At 41.7% G+C, this 14,760-nt stretch overlaps 1 long non-coding RNA gene across 1 annotated transcript; it reads right to left on the bottom strand.

Moving 5' to 3' along the window:
- Nucleotides 1-3,942: 3,942 nt before the first annotated feature.
- Nucleotides 3,943-8,978, bottom strand: LOC120410577. Its single transcript, XR_005602846.1, has 2 exons — nucleotides 7,745-8,978; nucleotides 3,943-4,345 (listed from the first exon to the last, which is right to left on the bottom strand). It is a non-coding gene; the product is annotated as an uncharacterized LOC120410577 (long non-coding RNA).
- Between the last annotated feature and the right edge of the window lie 5,782 nt (nucleotides 8,979-14,760).

Genomic DNA, 14,760 nt, shown 5'->3' with positions numbered 1-14,760 from the left:
TTATTGTATATACTGACCCTTTTAACTTGTTTTAATGTCTGAATTTGAACTACATAGATTAGTTTTCATTACATGATACATTAAATTATAAGGATAAAAGTATTCCTCTCAGAATCTGCTTTCTAGGACAGGTTACAGTGCTTACAAATTAATTGTCCTGTAATATGTTATAATAGTAACTCTAAATCCATGGATTCGGTAAAGGTTCCTGAGGGAAATGACAGCACTGGAATATATTTAGAAAGTCAATATAAAAGAATAAAACAGAATCACACTGAACTTTGCTAAAAATGCAAACAGTTCACAGCACATGGCAGTTGTGGGAATTCCCAGTGCCCTCTGGACGACGTTGGCTCCTAGAGCCCCTCTGGCACGTGCCACAGCCCAAAGGTGTGCGGGGCTGATGTTCAGGGACACGAGCGTGGCTCAGACCCACGCACGGGTGAGAGCCGCGCTGCACAGGCTGAGGGAGGGGAGCTGCTCTCACATGAAGACACTACGTGCCTATGAAAAGTGCATGGCACATTCCAGAGCAACTTCTGGATAAAATAACCTCCTGCCAAATCTTGACTGAGAGAACCGTGACGTAAAAGCCGACACAGATGTACACCCCACTGGGACCTGTCTGACTGTATCAGTTTTTAATGTATCTTTCCATTATATCAAAGATCCAAATGATAAATCTAGCACTGAGAGACAGCAAGGGAATTTGTGACATTACTCAGAGGACTCGGTGTCCATAAACTAATGAATGGATAAAACTGATCTCAATATTTAGTTTCCCATTTTTGACAAATATAATATTGATGATTTTTTGCTTAACTGTTTCATAACACCATACTTGTGAAAATTTAACTAAACAGAAACTGCTCAACCAGAAATACACAGCAGCAGACACTGGGATTACATATATAATTAAGAAATAGGCATGGCAGAAGACCATAATATAGCATGATTTAAAAGTCCAAATCTTTCAGCTCCTACTAAATACTGTCAAGCACCACGAAGTTCTGAGCCAGAACCAGCTGAAAACAATGGAAAGATTTCCACTGGTTTAATAAGCAATGAAAAAAAATGAATAAAAATGAACCAAGTTAGTAAATGTGCTGTTGCTCAGAGTGGCTTCTAAATAAATATAAAAATCACATTTCTCACTCTGAATCTTCTAATTCTGGAAGGCACATAGCAAAAACAAAAGAAGGTGAACACTGTAAATTCAGAAGAAGAAAGAGGCTTCTTGCAGGTCCTTCATACATAGCTGGTTTGAGAAAAACAGGGACATTTCAGATTTGGACGCTGTAGGAAACTCACCCACATGCAGTAACAGTACAGAGTGAATGGTCTGTAATAAGTAAATTTCAAAATGTTCAGTTCAGATACAGACATGGAAGTTCAGTTCAGCCAAATCCACCAGCAAATGCTCCCCTAAACCTCCCAGAGGGCATTTAACTACTTCCCACTTCCTCATCACACCTTCAGGGAGGTAACCCCTGCCAGCCCCCAGTGAGGGGGTCAGCCCTGTCACCCAGGACATGCTGTGCTTCCCTCCTTGGTACCCTGTGCAGGAAAAGCAGCTCCTGCCCACTAGTGAGCCCTGGCACTGCCCACGGCAGAGACCTCCTCCCTACTTGGGAGGACAAAAAGGCTTTTTACAGGTGCCTCATACACAGTGGCCCGAAAAAAGGGACATTTCAGGTTTTTGATTTGAAGGTGTGTTATTCACGTGCATTCTGGGATGCCAGGGTGCTGCCACCAGAAGACACAGGGAATCACAAGGAAAAGGAGAAAGAAGTGTTTCCTCAGCCACATCCAAGCTGCAAATGGGAATGGGCAGACTGGGGAGCTTTCTGCTGTTCATTCAATACACCGTGAAGTGTCAAAAATTTCTTTTACATGCTTTTTTCCACCTCCCTTTAGGAAAGGACCAGAATTACAACCAAGAAGCTAATAACTTGCTATGAACAGTGGTATTTGTTGAGGCATGCAGTTTCCAAATGGGAATTTGGGCTTGTTTTTATTCTTCACTTAACACTTCCCCTGCCCAGCACAGACGTTTACACTGGTGTTGTTCCGACTATGACAACACACAGAAAGCACATGGCCTAATAACTCCAACGTTAACAGACCCGTGGCTTCTAACAATGCAATTGCAGAGGAATTTGCCCTAAACAAAGCCCAAATACAGAAGTGCCCATTGCAGTTAACAGCAATTAATGTCTCCTCAGACTGCTACGTGCCTTAACCGTGGCCAGAGGGGATCTCAGGGCGGGGGGAGAGAGGGACACCTGCGGCTGATGGTCACCACGCTTCCTGGCACGAGCCTCAGCAAGGGAATTAGAAGCAACAGCATCACAGCCATGCAGTCTGAGCGTTTGGTTCCCCACGAAATGAAACTGGAATCACTGCCTCCCGAAAAACTCACACGACACAGCCCAAGCAGCAGGGGAGAAGCACTGAAAAACCCACAAGAATTGAATCTATTAGAAATATTCTCACTTGTCCTGTTGTGACCCACTTAGGAAAACTTTGGAAAGAGCACATCTCACACCCAAGGAAGGGTGGTGGTGTAACTGGTTCAAAGTGGTGCTTCCCTGAGACTTCCTGATCCATCAGCCGGACATGTCCCAAGGCTGGTGGGCCCCCACAGCCCACCCCTCCCACAGCTCGCCAGCCCAGCTCAGGCCAGTCATACCACAAATGGTCTCCCAGCCTTTCCTCTGAGCCTGTGCACCCTCCCCAGCCTTCCTCCTCCTCCAAAGGAGGGCAGTCACCAGTACAACACCCGCTTGCCCCAGTCAGCCCCAGTGCAGGTTGCACTGACAGTGCACTGGTTAATAGGTTAACACCAAAGTATTAATAAATACAGTGGAATTACATAAAGAGCAGAGGTCTGTATTCATAATACAAATGAATCATTTTCAAAATGTAAAAGTACTAAGGTGCATTTTCACTTTGTGCTTTATGACACCCACAATATCTTGGCCTGACAAATTAAGATTGACATTTAAAAATTACTAAGAATCCTGTCAGGGCAGGTCTAGAACATCCATCATTGCTGGTGAACACTGTGTGCTCACACCGAGGGAAGGAGAGACCCTTAAAGGTTTGAACAGAAATCTGGTCTACAGATAAGCCAGGGGAACATGAGGAGCCATATCCTGTTAAAGTGACAATCACCATTTTTAAAGCCACAGACCAAGTATATTTGCTATTTGCATGTAAGCAATTTATAATAGTAAGCCATAAGGAGAAAACAAAAAGTGTAAGAGGAAAACGATGCCTCTTCTGAACTTGGTGTATCATCACAAACCTGTTAACTCTATGTAAGAGGCAACCTAAGGGTATCAAGTTCAAAAAGCACAGAATCAATAAAAAGTCATTAAAAATCAATGTATGAACTGGTTTGCATGCCCTCAGCCATCACTCCTAGGCACTAATGCTCTAATAATTCTCAATTGATATGCACAGAATATGCCAATTTAAATTTATTGGAGTACTTCAAATTTTTAAGTGCTTAACTTTGGAAAAGATTGGCTTTATAGGACCAAAGCAGTGAAGAATGATCAGGAATGTTTAGAATGCCTTACATTTTCAGTAACTTGAAAGAGATTAAAGGAGTAGGCATATGAAATTAAGAATGATTTAAAAATCACTGGATTCATTCAAATTGCTAGAAATGCTTGAATTGCAACTAATATTGGTAGTTAGTACACATGCAGTGAAGGGGGTCTATCCTTACATCAATGTCCAAGGGAACTCTCCCACAGCATGAGCCAGTTCTACATGGATACCAAAAAGAAAGGGAACAACTTGCATATGCACAGAATACACAGTAATTCCAAGTGTAAAACAAACCCTTACCACCAAAAATCCCCCAGAACTTCCCAGATTAAAATAATTTCAAAATGTAACAGAATTTGAAATTGACTCTCTGGTTAGAAATTCTGGTTGTTATTAATTTTTTATTTCTGGTTGACAATAAAATGTTTTGCAAAAGACTCCAGTGGAAACATCTGGAAAAACATAAAAATCCACAGTGGAGGGAGGGCAAGCCATGGTCCCTGTGTGTGGGGCAGATGGGAGCTATGAGGGACGCTGCAAAGCCAGACACTGTGGGAGGATCCTGACCCCTGGGAGACACTGACCTGCCATCCAGGCTCCTACTGATTCAGGATTTTCACCTTCAGTTTTAGAAATCCTCTCAAAGTACAAGAGATGCAAGATATTTGCTGTATCCCACAACCTAGCCCAGGAAGGGTTTTGGGCACAGTGCCTACTGTGCTTCTTAAAAGGAAATGCGTGGCTGCATTTACTTTTTCTTCATATTCACTCCTGGAAAATATACCTAGAGGGGAAAATTTAAGAAGTAGTATTAACAGCTCAGTACCACCAAGATAAAAGCTGGAAAAACAAGGCATTTAAAAGGGTTAAGGTAAAATAATAAACTGTTATTAAGCCTATTAAGAGTTTTAAAACATCATTGTTTATGGCATGATAGAGCTTGGCTTTTTATAGGTGTTTCATTCGTACATTTTACTTATTCTGCTTCTATTTAACGATGCTGTGGATCTCCACTTTAAAGCCCTCAGTAATGCACTGATTTCATCTGAATCTGCTAACCCTACTTTTAAAACAATGGTGCAACAAAACAGAGGTTAACATTTCATAACTTTGAACTGCAAGCAGAAAGGCTAAAATTTTATGAAGGCCCTCAAAAATAATACCCATTTCATAAAGTACAACATATACAGAATTAAACTGGTGTCTCCATTCGATACTTGCTGAGAAGATGAAAGGCACTTTAAAAGCAGTCTCCACGTTCTTACGTCTCTGTCTGTGCCTAAATGGCCAGCAGCTGCCATGGCCCTGCTGTTGTCTCCTCTCTGCCCTGGGGAGGGCTGTGCCATGTGGTGATGCTGTCAGGGGACCACCCCGAGCAGTGCCCTGTGACACAGCCCCCAAAGTCCACTCTTGAATACAGCCCACACCCCACACCTAAGTGAGCAAGATATAATAGAGTCATCTTTTATTAATGTTACAAAAATTCTGGCAGGAGTAAACAATCAACACTGTATGAATTTTGGTTTATAGTTTAACTTATTTCACAATACTCTTACTTACTGCTACTTCTCTGCAATTCTTTCTCTGTGTATTATCTTAGACTTGCTAGATCTTAGCTGACGAAAGAAGGGGGAAAAAGCCCACAACTTTTATCCAGTGAGACACTTTATCAAGAAAATTCTACAAGAAATTGGTTGTTACCTGCAGATAACAACTGGTTTGTTAGTTAATGGCTAGAGGCAAAGCCAAGGCCAGTTAATGCTCCAGCTGTCCAGTCATTAACTGCAGTAAAGACTGATTTCGAGGAGGTTATTGCCGTGATAAAATATCCTCAAAAGATTATAACAGCAATAGTGTACAGAAAAAAAAAAGTATTAGTGGCTATAGTGTGACTGAATGGCTGCATTTGAAAAATTGGTCATTCCCTGGCGGTTCATAACCGATTTTCCACCAGTCAAAAAGCAAGTTGTGCTCTGTTAGGTTTATTGTACAAGGCAATAAAAATATTGGCCAGGTTAAATTGTCAGCGTGTTATGACATTAACCATTCTTTTACTGTGCTTAATTTAAGTGTTACTATGATTCATTATGGAAAGAAACTGTCCTTTGCAAGTAAACAGGCATTTCAGCACTGGGAACAGACAGCAATAATAAATTTGAATGCAAAATTAAATTTCACTTGATGGCTTTCCCCCCCTCTTCATAATGATCACCTTTTTTCTTTTTTTCTTTATAGAAATACTTCAGAATTCTTGGCTATTTAGTTTGCAAGATTGTCTTCCAAAGTTTGCATTATTGATGTGATGCCTGGCAGCAGTACTCTACTTAAGAGTGTGACAGCATTTCCATTAAAAAACCTTTTTGATGGCTCACTTGGCCATCAAAAGTCGCCTTGTGTTTCATTTGGCATGCGGAGCCGCAGACCTCAGTGCAGATCTGAACCATGTGAGCTGCTCCTCTCTCTCGCTCTCCTGCTTAAGGTCAGCAATGCACGCGCAAAAAATGTGCACACACGATTTCTGTGTGCATGGTTCTGTAAATCTGGATCTGTTTGTATTAAATTACAAAAAGTATGCAAAGTTCTGCAGATATCTATGTTAATTTGCATGCTTTTATCATAAAGGCTATGAGCTATCATAGTAATCTTAATATACATTGACAGACTACACCATAACCACTCCAAAAAGCCATTAGGGTTTATTTTATAAATGTATAATAAGAATCCTTGGTAGATTCAGCATTGCACAAGTCAATTTTTTTATTATTATTGTTCACTGACACCTGTAACAGAAGAGGAGCCATTGAACTTTACATGGTTAAAGCATCAGACTAAAGTTTTCCACAGAATCTGGAGCAGTTAGGCTGAAGTTTTCACTGAAATTTAACATTTACTTAATTCCAAAACTCTGCTTTGAAGATTCACACCTAAATGATCCAGTAAACAAATTTTAGTGGGATCTACTGGCATCCTGGCTCCTCTGAAAACAATATCTAAGCACTCCAGGGTTTTGCCATAGTTTCAATTTCACTCTTGCTCCAAGAGCTGTTATGCCAGTGAGCCCTGTCCATTATGATGAGGGATTTTACCAGTATAAATGATGGTACAGTTCATCCCACTGTATCAAGGCTTCACAGTCCAAGCAGTCACTTACCACAAAGCCCCTGTACACTGCAACATTAAATCCCAGGGTCTTCCATAGTTAAGGCTGCCTTCCATTTCCTAGTCATTCTTAAGGCACTTCTAAAGCTAAATGCTTTGTTTTTAAATACTACCACGCTCAGGCATGAGTGAATTGTGAGCTTTTCTGCTACACTGATCAACTACACCAAATGATTATGTTCAGAGTTTTTAAAGTAGTGTCAGAACAGGCTCCAACCCTGCACACACCTCCCTGAGAACCTGCTGCACCAGCACGTGCCAGAAAACAGCCGGGAGCACACCAAGATGACAAGAAGGTGTGTACAGGTACAAGCTGACTGGTTTCTGAAAGCCAAGACCCGGATCAGCGGAGCTCACTTCACAACACTGAAATAGTCCTCCGATGCGGTGACTCGATGAAATAAGGTCATATTGTTATAACCAAAAGTTTCTATGGGTGTACTCACACATGCAAATACATTTAATAGGTGTGTATGGGTGGATGCATCTATTTTATATACATATATATCTATATATGTACATTAAACAGATGCATTATATATGCAGAAGGTAGCCACATATACACAGATCTGCTTGTGCTTTCATGAGTCCATAAAGACCCAGAAGTACTCAGCATATGCAAATACCCAGCAGCCCTTCAAGCAGGTGCTAGCAACACCATTTTAATCACAGGACCACTTTTGCACAGAGGAGTTAAAGGACTCACCCAATGCCATACAGCAAACCAAGGGAGAAGCCACGGAAGCTGATCTGAGCTGCAGTTCAGTCTCCTGGCCTGGTCACAGACTGAGCCCGTATCATGTCTCCCCATGCTGCCAGCCATGTCCTCTCCTTTAAGAGCAGCCAGTAACCACTCAGCCCTTGTGTAAGCCCTGCCACCATGCATAATCAGACACACAGCCTGTCATTGGAATCTATGTCTTATAATTAGGTCCACACAAATGCTGAAACTTCAAAATAGAGTTTAGAAGGGTTTCCAGTACATCTGATGCCACAGGCATCACAGTTCTGCCTCTGGACTTACCAGCTGCTGCTCCAAGGCTTGGGCCAACTGTTGCTGCCAAAGGATACTCAGATGATGTGAGAAGCTGGAACACTGAGAAGGGAGTTATTCGTCATCTTTGATGTTGGAACTTCAAGGGAAGCGCCGGCTCCTCTCCCAGCCATCGGCGTGCTCAGAGATCAGCCCTACCTTGATGTTTGCTCTGCTGTTGCTATGGCTTAAGTTTGATTTTAGGCATCAGTTGGCTGTAAAAGTGATACAAACATGGCACACTAATCACTGCTGAAAATGAGAAGTGCACAAATATCTTTACAAGTCTGTTCTCTATCGGATTCCAACCCTTTCCAGATGAAGTTACAAATGGATTATTCAGTTTAATTTTTTTTACTCTTAAATATGACCTTTTAAGATAAAGTGATTCCAGAGGGCTTCCAGATGACTTGCCATTATTTCAATGCTGATGGCACGCAGACACTGCTAGTGTGAAGAGGAGAAGCCTGCAGGGCAAGGATCATCATGTTCAATACTGCAAGGAACATAGATTTTATCCAAGGACATCAAGGTCAGTTTTCATGCTACCAAAAAGCTCAAGAGGAAACGCTTATATAGAAGATCAAGATTAGCTTGGTTTTAAAACTGAATTTTCAACATTTTAATTTAAACAGAGGAATACAGGAAGGAGGGGTCCAGATTCTCTCCCAAACCACTCGTAGTCCCATCCTGATGTGTATTGTTACCATGGCCATAATAGATGAACTTTTGGTCCTATAATGTCACACGAGATTCTCCAGGATCATCTGAAAAACTGCAAAAGACTCAGGCATTTCTCCTGCAGCCACACCTCTCTCTGCTTTGGATATGCTGCAGGAAACCAGCCCTGGTGGCACCGGTTGCAAGTCATTTTTCTTCTGGACTAGGAATCCCTGTGTCCCCTGAGAATGAGACACAAAGTGCTCACCACTTCCAAACTGAGGACATGCACTGGCACCAGCACCAATTCTCTTCCCCGTATCTTCTCAAATCAAGCAATTTCTCTACACTGCCCACCAATAAATACAGGCTTTTAAAAAATCCTTTGTAAAATCTATATTAGACACAAAGTCTTGCAGTCCTTTTCTACTTTAAAGTGAAAAGAAGAGTCAAGCTCATAGTCAAAATCACCTTCAGCCAAACCCCCACTGTCAGACAAGTGCATCATTGTGGATTTTGGATTGATGAACTACTGTATTTTAGTTTTTCTGCCAAAGCAACATGGGTCTCATCAGCAGGAAAGAGAATAGAGTGAGACAGAGAAGAGAGGCAGCACAACGCACTGCACCTATGCAAGGGCTGCCAACAGAAAAAAGGGCACTCTCTCGGAGGGCAAAGACACAGCTGTATTCGAAGGACAGGCAAAGGCGCGGCACAGAAGAGAGCAGAGCTGGTACTGGGAAAGGCATGTTAGCAGGTAATGCTTCTGGGGCTTTGGGGAGAGAAAACGCTGAGCAAAAATGGTGAGATTATCATGCACACACCGAGGTAGCAGAACCAGCTGCACCAATTTTCTAGCAAGTGACCCATGGCACCGGGACAGCTGAAGTGACACAACGCATGAATAGGCCAGAAGAGAGGGAACTTGAGGGGGAAACATTCATGTGGCTCTTGCCACACCCATGCATCTTTTCCATTTTTCCCAAGAACTCATATTTTTGAGTTATAACATTTATGATGATGACCTCACGGGAGAGCAGCCTCCATTCTGGGGGTCTCTCACTCTCCCTGGCCTCCTTTCCATCCTGCTGGAGTATCAGACAGCAGCATTTCCCACCTCTGTCCCCTCTGGAAAGGCCCTTCCCATGCCCTTTGTTCTCCCTAGCCTGGCCTCTGCCTCTCCCCCCACCAGCAACCCCTGCACTGTCCCTGGGCTTCTGCATGTCCACCAGTAAAATAAAAAAACCAAAAAAATAAATACACGCTACAGGTGGAGTTCATCCCCATCTTTTCTAGAACTGTGTAGCCCTACACAACGTTTTATCATTATCATTGTGTTCTGCTTGTATGGCACCCATCACATATCAGCTTCCAAGGCTCCTGAAACAAGGTTCAGGAGAAGATACTTTTAGTACATGCTAATTTTAGTACTCTTCCACACAGACACACACCCATGTGCACCCACACATACAAATACACACTTTCAGGGGGAGACAGTTTTAATACTGAAAACTTACTTTAACTTCAAACTTATTTAAGACTTAAAAGAGTTTAAGCCAGATTTATTTTGGGTGACAAGTATTTCTTACATCTAAAGGATAAATATTTTCTCCTATTTTAACAACATCTCTTCCCTTTGATTTTCTCACACATGTTGTATTTAACTAACAGAGTACAAATACCAAAACAATGGAATATCCAGGATTAACTCAGCAAATGCCATTAGATTTTGCGCAGGCATAGTATAGAAATGGCACAAAAACTTTAGATCCTTAAGGATCATTTCCAGTGATTCACTTTCAAAACTAAGGGATTTCTAACACTTGAAAAATTCAATATATTTCATAGAGTTATTACATTTTGTACAGTTCTGAAATAATGCCAATTTTGCAACTTAATTTGTTAAAATGATAATAAACGAGAAGGCTGTCACTTGACAGAGAAAAACTATCTCTTTTTTCTGTTATCTGTTTTGCTGTAAGGTTAATTCTTTATATTTTGTATTTAAATTAATTCGGATGTCTTTCATAATAGGGGGCTTACTATATTATGGAATTAGTAAAGAAATGGGCAAAAAAGACAGGAAGAGAAGGAGGGGGAGAGGAGAGGGTAGGAAGAGATCAATTAAATAATTTTTTTGTGAAAAATCAGATATGCACTTATTTTAGTTTGGAGAGCATATGCTGCTCTTGATGTGGATCCAAACTGAGGCAGCGCATTGAACAAAATAAAACCAGCTCTGTAATTATTAGCAGAGACATGTTCGTGAGGGCCATTTCCTGTAGAAAATGCCACTTTTATTTTCTTTCCTGTATCTTACTCAAATCCCCTTAGCAGAGAAGAGAAGGAAGAGGCGAAGTTACAGATTGTGTATAAGTAATAAGCCATGACCACCATCAGATTCTTTGCCTATTATCTCACGCCTTGGAATGTTCTGGAGGGCCTGTGGCTGGCCAGACCCACTGGGGGTCTTCTCCCAGTGTATTGGCCACATTCCCGAGTTTCAAGGAAAGCAGGAAAGCAAGCCAAATTTGCCAGTGGATGCAATCTACAATCACTCTTTGGCCCAGATGACAAAACAATTCAGACTCCATTGGCATATTGCAGACAGATATTGCAACCTGCAGGAATGGGCAAAACACAAACCACAAAGAGGAATAAGGCTTGCAGTGTTTTGCTTTAAAGCCATAGGAAAGATATGGGAGATGTATCTGAAGAAAGGTGATGGTTCAATCTTGATTTGAGAATTGTTGACCTTCTCGCTTTTGGGGATTTTTTTTGCACCAGAGCTAAGGAGAAGTAGGCATGACTAGTTTAGCAGAGAATCAAGAGAAAATTAGTTACTTGGGCAAATATTTGTAGGATTGGAAAGAGGGAAAAAGGCAGAAAAAAAGTCACTAATCACTAGAATAAGAATTAAGCTGTTTGATAGGCACAGATATGAGTTCCTGGTGAGTAAAAGGCCAAATTAAGTTTTTGGGATTACAAATCTGTACTTGTATCAGCGTCTGGAAGGCCATTTTCAAGCTCATAAGAGTCATCAAACAACTGAACTTTTAGCTTTACAAACCTGTATGAACAGAGATGCATAAGGCTGCCCTTAGCCATCTGGAAGAAGTTGCATTTTTAGGAATATTTTCAGAGTACACTTAAATGTTGCAAAACGAAGATACATTCTCCCCAGCTATTATTTTATACTGATTGTTACAATTTGCTTCTCTTGCTGTCCTATTTCTCTTTGAGGTGGGAAGCAGGAGGATCAAGACTTCTCATAAAATGCCAGATGATCCTTCTTGTTTGTTCTTTCATAGTGGCACATAAACCATAAACTTGGTACTCTGCAAAGAGTGACCAGGAGCACTAGAAATTGCGTTATCAGACACCTACAGTAACTTATTTGACACTATCCCTGCCCATCACCATGCCACCATCAAATATCTGTGATGCCTGCACTTATCAGATGCCACAGGAGGTGTTTGCATGGCATGGATGGGGCCTCATCCCCTCAGTAGTCGAAAAAACGCAGATAATTGCCAAGGAGAAGATGCAGGGATAGGTCTCCCATGTGACCCCTAGGTTCATGGCTCCAAACTCCTCACAGTGGGGTGAGTGGAAAGATGCACTCACCTCTTCAGGTACATCCATTTCATACACCTTGGCTCCAACGAAGAAAAAACAATCCGAACTCCCACAAGCTCCATAAGCATTTCTGTCTGCATGCTGGTTCGATGCCTGGGGCTCCCTGCGAAGTCTGAGATTTTATTTATGCCAGTACAGGAGAACTCTTTCACTGATGACAGCCCTCTAAAGGAATCAAAATGAGAAACCAACCTTTCTGCTGCATTTAAATTGCCCTAGAAATTTGGACACAGCTCTTACAAAGGTAGAGATTTAAAAATTGCCATTTCCCAAAGTGCAATTTAATATTATTTACATTATGGAAGAACCCCAGTAGGCTCAGAGGGACACTGCATTAGTCATGATGCAAATACATACAAAGACGTGACCCTTGCCCCAGAGAACTTTTATCAGTCCCTAATTAACCTCTTCATGATCCTTGAAGCCAGAATAATCAATGAGTCTCTATTCTGACTTTCAATTCATTCAGCTGGAGAAGGAGGAGAATCTATAGAAAAATTATTTTAAAAAATAGGACTTCTAAATTACCTCCTGTGTGGGACAGCCCTCTAACAAACAATACTGAGTCTGCCAAATCACTCCTGTTCTAAATAACCAGCTCTCCCTGTACAGCATCTGCTGTCTGAAAGGGCTTCATTTGTTTTTACTATTATGAATAGTCAAGAATTCAGTATCACATGAATGGGAAGCTTCTAGAAAACTTAAATATGCTTCATTGAGCTTGATGAATGGCTGACTGTTGCATTGTTATAAGATATACTAATACACTAGAAATCTGACTTTACTGTGATTAAGTCCCATGCATAGGATTGAACAGGAATATACTCCACCCTGAAGAAAATGTCTATTGACATTTTCCCAGCTAAAAAATCTGGGATTTTCAAAAGGTCCATTTGCTTTCAGTGAGAATTCAACTCTTACTGAACCTTAGGCACATCTGACCATCAAGATTCCCAGCTCATGTCTGTACAAATAGTGTATCTAAATCCAAATTGAATGGTTGGAACCCCTCTCTGGCAGTGTCACCCATAACACCTTCCTCTACTCCCTGTTATAATGTAAGGATTGCTTTTGTTTGAGGAAAGGAGGCAAGAAAACACTCCTTACGAGCACTCTCAGCGGTTCTGCAGGAGGACAGAGCTGGCTGCCTGCGCTGCTGGATGAGTACTTTGGAAGCTTAGCACAGGAGAAATAGGATGACATTAAGGGCAGTGACTGGGTACGTACAAGAGCAGGTATGAAAAGAGAGAGGTGGTGTAATTAAGGGATGAAGTGAAGTAGTGGTGCCCAATGGATTTTAGATAATAGATGTCATTAAGGGTGATTCAGAAGATTGAATTGTACAACACAAATCAGTGTGGAAGCTCTGGAACAAACCAAGTAGAGAGAAGCATCACTTCGCTACTTACAGTAGAGAAGTGTTGGTGTGCTTTGTGCACTGCCATCTCTAAAAGGGACTGAGCTAACAAGAGAGATGATTAGTTTTCTCAGGGCAGAGGTTAAGGATGTTAGCGAGAGGGTTGATATGTTATAGTCAAGAGAACTGGGAATGAATCCTGTATTTGTGCATGTGGAAATTAAATGATAACAGAAAGGCAGTGAGAGATGTTTCAAAAGAGGTTGCAACCTGAAAGGAGAGAAAACTACATTTTTGGTACTGTGCTAGTTCTTCATATAAATTCCTAAGTAAATCTTGGCAAACTTGCCCATGCAAATGACTTTTTGGCTGGCACCATTTGCAAATGCCAGATTAAGACAGTGGAATTTACCTGGCTACAGCTTTGACTTAGAGGAGAATATTGCAGAGAAAGCTGGGGGACACAGGGACAGACAGCACATTACATGATTTTGAGGCCAGTCTCATTTTATAGAGCACCTTTGTCCTGCAGGCTAAATAAAAAGGGTTACAAGTAGTGTGTCAGGCATCAGCAGGGAAGCCAGTGGCAGCCCATGACAGCGATCATGTGCTCAGCAATGTGTGTTATATCATGGACATCAACATAATTTATAAGAGCAAGGTAATTGTTGGCTAGAAAGCTGCAATAATTGCTTCCTTTTCTGAGAAGGTTTTATTGTCTCCAGCATCTGTTGTCTGAGACTGGGGCCAAGGCTTCCACTTGCCTCTCTTACTTCTTGAATCTGCAATGCCTGAGCATGGCCACCGAGGTTATTGGGCCTCTGAAGGTGGTGGAGCAGGTACAGATGCTGAAAACCTCCCACTGCATTATGTATGCTGACCTACTGACGTGTCCCTTCAAAGCATGCCATTAGCACCAAATGTGGCCACCAGCTGTGCAGCTGCAGCCCAAGAGGAGAGCAGCACTTCCTGGAGCTGCACAGCAACACTCAGAGCAGAACAAGGAACACAGAGAAGGAGGAGAAGTTTCCATGTAGCCTCAGGCATTGAGACATGACTCAAATATATCCGAGAAGCTATAGGCTGCCCTATCATAAGCAGTCCAACAAATCAGAGAGATTTTAAAAATTTGAAACTAGTTGATGAGCCATCTTGGTAATCTCAGAGTTATTCCTTAGCTCTTCTCTCATTTTCAACAGGAAGAGCCACCAACACAAAACTACAGGTTGTCCATTTGCTTCTCTTTGCCAGCAAAATAGGACTCTGAGGAAGAGATGTCAAAGTCCTCTGCTGCAACTCCATGTATAGGCACTGTGTAGAATATATGTTAACTCACAGAGCAGAAAAGAAA

This window comes from Corvus cornix, chromosome 11 (genome assembly GCF_000738735.6).
Source record: "Corvus cornix cornix isolate S_Up_H32 chromosome 11, ASM73873v5, whole genome shotgun sequence".
NCBI classification, from domain to species: Eukaryota; Metazoa; Chordata; class Aves; order Passeriformes; family Corvidae; genus Corvus; species Corvus cornix.
The sequence above is the reverse complement of the archived record's forward strand: the minus strand, read 5'-3'. Positions and strand labels throughout refer to the sequence as shown.